The sequence below is a fragment of the Schistocerca americana genome, unplaced genomic scaffold (assembly GCF_021461395.2).
Source record: "Schistocerca americana isolate TAMUIC-IGC-003095 unplaced genomic scaffold, iqSchAmer2.1 HiC_scaffold_596, whole genome shotgun sequence".
NCBI lineage: Eukaryota > Metazoa > Arthropoda > Insecta > Orthoptera > Acrididae > Schistocerca > Schistocerca americana.
The window spans coordinates 22,501-27,500 of record NW_025726342.1 but is presented as its reverse complement, the minus strand read 5'-3'; the positions used below and the strand labels follow the sequence as shown (position 1 = coordinate 27,500).

Genomic DNA, 5,000 nt, shown 5'->3' with positions numbered 1-5,000 from the left:
ACCTATGTTGCGCCTTAACCTAACCTATGTTGCGCCTTAACCTAACCTATGTTGCGCCTTAACCTAACCTATGTTGCGCCTTAACCTAACCTATGTTGCGCCGTAACCTAACCTATGTTGCGCCTTAACCTAACCTATGTTGCGCCGTAACCTAACCTATGTTGCGCCTTAACCTAACCTATGTTGCGCCTTAACCTAACCTATGTTGCGCCTTAACCTAACCTATGTTGCGCCTTAACCTAACCTATGTTGCGCCTTAACCTAACCTATGTTGCGCCTTAACCTAACCTATGTTGCGCCTTAACCTAACCTATGTTGCGCCTTAACCCAACACACGTTGGGCCTTAACCCAACACACGTTGGGCCTTAACCCAACACACGTTGGGCCTTAACCCAACACACGTTGGGCCTTAACCCAACACACGTTGGGCCTTAACCCAACACACGTTGGGCCTTAACCCAACACACGTTGGGCCTTAACCCAACACACGTTGGGCCTTAACCCAACACACGTTGGGCCTTAACCCAACACACGTTGGGCCTTAACCCAACACACGTTGGGCCTTAACCCAACACACGTTGGGCCTTAACCCAACACACGTTGGGCCTTAACCCAACACACGTTGGGCCTTAACCCAACACACGTTGGGCCTTAACCCAACACACGTTGGGCCTTAACCCAACACACGTTGGGCCTTAACCTGCTCTGTAATTGTCATACGACGCGTTAAATTAGTGTAGTGTTGCCTAACTGCAACCCCCGCAATATAGTTTGCTACTCGCACTGCCCGGTCCCCAGAGTATCGCTTCATGTTAAACACCTTGCAGCTATACACTGTAATGCGGATGGCGGCAGGACGTACATGCTCAATGCCCTTCGCAGTTGTTCATTGGCATTCGCATGGCGAAGCACAGCCTACGTTGTGGTACGGCTTGTGGCAACTGTCCGCTGATGTTGTACGTCCAAATCACACACTGTACCGCACATTGGTCCTCATGTACTGAATGATACATCGTGGTACATGTGTGACCGTACCACGACTGCGCCAACAACGGCGAACCATACGGTCCAAATATTGTGCACTCAGCTACGTGTCGTCTCCCTATAAGAGCTGGATTGCAGTATGGTATGCCGTGGATGGCGATCAGCATGAGCCGTCTGTTGATGTAGTGGCGCGTGTTGTCAGACGTAGTCGTCTCTTCTCACACACCGTGATAGCATGGTGCACTGCGTTCCACATCTGCGACATGCGACAGAGGCCGGTTGACAGTCGTTCGCGCAATGGACATCGCATACGTACGGGGGCCACCTTCCACGTGTTCGCGAAGCGTGCACATGTTGTTGCGTGTATGTGGGCAGACATAGTGTGTCGTGACACCTGACACAGGCATGCAACAATCGTTGAATTTGCAAATGGCGATGGACGTCTACGTTTGCTGGTGACGTTACGCAAATGAAGAACTGGTAAACCGTTGTGGTGCGGTTGTTCTCGCTAGAGGTGAATCAGTGATGGCGACGATCGGTTGAGCTACCAACCGGTTGTTTCAGCGATACCCACCATGCCCACGAACGTGAATGGCATGTGGGTGTGAAGCGATACGCGGCGGTGGCTGGGTGGGACCGTCCCCGGCCGGTGAGGGGGGGCCTTCCGGCGTGCTGGCCGCGCGGTGCGTGGGCGCACGCGCTACAGCCGGCTGGTGGGGGCGGCCAGTGGCAGGCGCGCCGGCCGACGGAGGCGGCAGGCGGCGCAGCTGCGCGCCGGCGCACCCTGCACGCGGCGCCGTGCGGCCAAAGTAGGTCCTCGCGGGCCCGGTGCGAAGCGCGGTGGACATCTGCAGTGTGCTGGTCCGATTGAGGACTGTGTGCGCTGAGGATGCGCCGCCGCCCGGCGCTCGGCGCCGCGACGCCGTCTGCTGCTCGGTCGCCTCTGCGGTTCTCGCAGGTGGATTGTATCGCAGCTGTGCGGACGTGTTGGCGCGTGCGCTGTGCTGGGAGAGTTCGCTTCGGCACCCAAGTGGGGCTTTTGTCCTTCTGTGGCGCTGGCGTTGGAGCTGCCGGCCACCGTAGGTGGCGCGTGTTGTCTCCCGCCGGCAATGCCACGACAGCACGCTCCCGGGCCTCTGTCGGCAGCGGCAAGCTCAGTTGGGAGCACGGGTGGTCGCACCTAAAGCGTCTACTCGCCAAACTCCGGGCGATTGCGCCTCTCTCGAACCCGACCAAGTACTTAGGACGGCGCTGCGCGCCGCCGGGACCTGAGAGGGTTTCGAGGTGTATTGTGCAGGGGAGCTCAGCCTCCTCCTGTTTGCAGAATAATTGAGCGGACGCTTGCGTGTTCGCGCGGGCCCCCGGGACACACTCCCGGGCGGCCGGCTGCTCAGCTCTAGTTGACGCAGCTCCCTGGTTGATCCTGCCAGTAGTCATATGCTTGTCTCAAAGATTAAGCCATGCATGTCTCAGTACAAGCCGCATTAAGGTGAAACCGCGAATGGCTCATTAAATCAGTTATGGTTCCTTAGATCGTACCCACGTTACTTGGATAACTGTGGTAATTCTAGAGCTAATACATGCAAACAGAGTCCCGACCAGAGATGGAAGGGACGCTTTTATTAGATCAAAACCAATCGGTCGGCTCGTCCGGTCCGTTTGCCTTGGTGACTCTGAATAACTTTGGGCTGATCGCACGGTCCTCGTACCGGCGACGCATCTTTCAAATGTCTGCCTTATCAACTGTCGATGGTAGGTTCTGCGCCTACCATGGTTGTAACGGGTAACGGGGAATCAGGGTTCGATTCCGGAGAGGGAGCCTGAGAAACGGCTACCACATCCAAGGAAGGCAGCAGGCGCGCAAATTACCCACTCCCGGCACGGGGAGGTAGTGACGAAAAATAACGATACGGGACTCATCCGAGGCCCCGTAATCGGAATGAGTACACTTTAAATCCTTTAACGAGTATCTATTGGAGGGCAAGTCTGGTGCCAGCAGCCGCGGTAATTCCAGCTCCAATAGCGTATATTAAAGTTGTTGCGGTTAAAAAGCTCGTAGTTGGATTTGTGTCCCACGCTGTTGGTTCACCGCCCGTCGGTGTTTAACTGGCATGTATCGTGGGACGTCCTGCCGGTGGGGCGAGCTGAAGGCGTGCGACGCGCCTCGTGCGTGCTCGTGCGTCCCGAGGCGGACCCCGTTGCAATCCTACCAGGGTGCTCTTGAGTGAGTGTCTCGGTGGGCCGGCACGTTTACTTTGAACAAATTAGAGTGCTTAAAGCAGGCAAGCCCGCCTGAATACTGTGTGCATGGAATAATGGAATAGGACCTCGGTTCTATTTTGTTGGTTTTCGGAACCCGAGGTAATGATTAATAGGGACAGGCGGGGGCATTCGTATTGCGACGTTAGAGGTGAAATTCTTGGATCGTCGCAAGACGAACAGAAGCGAAAGCATTTGCCAAGTATGTTTTCATTAATCAAGAACGAAAGTTAGAGGTTCGAAGGCGATCAGATACCGCCCTAGTTCTAACCATAAACGATGCCAGCCAGCGATCCGCCGCAGTTCCTCCGATGACTCGGCGGGCAGCCTCCGGGAAACCAAAGCTTTTGGGTTCCGGGGGAAGTATGGTTGCAAAGCTGAAACTTAAAGGAATTGACGGAAGGGCACCACCAGGAGTGGAGCCTGCGGCTTAATTTGACTCAACACGGGAAACCTCACCAGGCCCGGACACCGGAAGGATTGACAGATTGATAGCTCTTTCTTGATTCGGTGGGTGGTGGTGCATGGCCGTTCTTAGTTGGTGGAGCGATTTGTCTGGTTAATTCCGATAACGAACGAGACTCTAGCCTGCTAACTAGTCGCGTGACATCCTTCGTGCTGTCAGCGATTACTTTTCTTCTTAGAGGGACAGGCGGCTTCTAGCCGCACGAGATTGAGCAATAACAGGTCTGTGATGCCCTTAGATGTTCTGGGCCGCACGCGCGCTACACTGAAGGAATCAGCGTGTCTTCCTAGGCCGAAAGGTCGGGGTAACCCGCTGAACCTCCTTCGTGCTAGGGATTGGGGCTTGCAATTGTTCCCCATGAACGAGGAATTCCCAGTAAGCGCGAGTCATAAGCTCGCGTTGATTACGTCCCTGCCCTTTGTACACACCGCCCGTCGCTACTACCGATTGAATGATTTAGTGAGGTCTTCGGACTGGTACGCGGCATTGACTCTGTCGTTGCCGATGCTACCGGAAAGATGACCAAACTTGATCATTTAGAGGAAGTAAAAGTCGTAACAAGGTTTCCGTAGGTGAACCTGCGGAAGGATCATTACCGACTAGACTGCATGTCTTTCGATGTGCGTGTCGTGTCGCGCAACACGCTACCTGTACGGCTCGCAGTAGCCGTGCGCCGCGTGCGGAACCACGCGTGCTTCTCAAAACTAACGCCAATGTTGTGTGGTACGAGCGCTGAAGCGCTGGAGCGGCTGGCCTGCGGCACCTGGCGCCTGGCGCCGGTTTTGAATGACTTTCGCCCGACTGCCTGTCCGCTCCGGTGTGGAGCCGTACGACGCCCATCGGCCGTGAGGCCGTTGGACACAGAACGCTTGAACAGGGGCCGCCACACGCCTACGTCCCGCCTATGCAACTGTCTTGAAAGAGACAGTGTAAACTAAGAAAAGATCACCCAGGACGGTGGATCACTCGGCTCGTGGGTCGATGAAGAACGCAGCAAATTGCGCGTCGACATGTGAACTGCAGGACACATGAACATCGACGTTTCGAACGCACATTGCGGTCCATGGATTCCGTTCCCGGGCCACGTCTGGCTGAGGGTCGGCTACGTATACTGAAGCGCGCGGCGTTTGCCCCGCTTCGCAGACCTGGGAGCGTCGCGGCCGCCTGTGGGGCCGGCCGCGCCTCCTTAAACGTGCGATGCGCGCCCGTCGCCTGGCGGTTCGCATACCGGTACTTACTCGGTAGCGTGCACAGCCGGCTGGCGGTGTGGCGTGCGACACCTCGTACAAC

At 56.0% G+C, this 5,000-nt stretch overlaps 3 non-coding genes across 3 annotated transcripts in view; all 3 read left to right on the top strand.

Moving 5' to 3' along the window:
* Positions 1 to 2,395: 2,395 nt before the first annotated feature.
* On the top strand, positions 2,396 to 4,305 carry LOC124587255. Its single transcript, XR_006975378.1, has one exon. It is a non-coding gene; the product is annotated as a small subunit ribosomal RNA (ribosomal RNA).
* A 351-nt stretch (positions 4,306 to 4,656) lies between these two features.
* LOC124587263 lies at positions 4,657 to 4,811 on the top strand. Its single transcript, XR_006975385.1, has one exon. It is a non-coding gene; the product is annotated as a 5.8S ribosomal RNA (ribosomal RNA).
* A 188-nt stretch (positions 4,812 to 4,999) lies between these two features.
* Position 5,000, top strand: part of LOC124587262 — a 4,222-nt gene continuing 4,221 nt past the window's right edge. The window contains exon 1 of the ribosomal RNA XR_006975384.1: position 5,000. This exon is cut by the window's right edge and continues 4,221 nt beyond it. This is a non-coding gene — a ribosomal RNA (large subunit ribosomal RNA).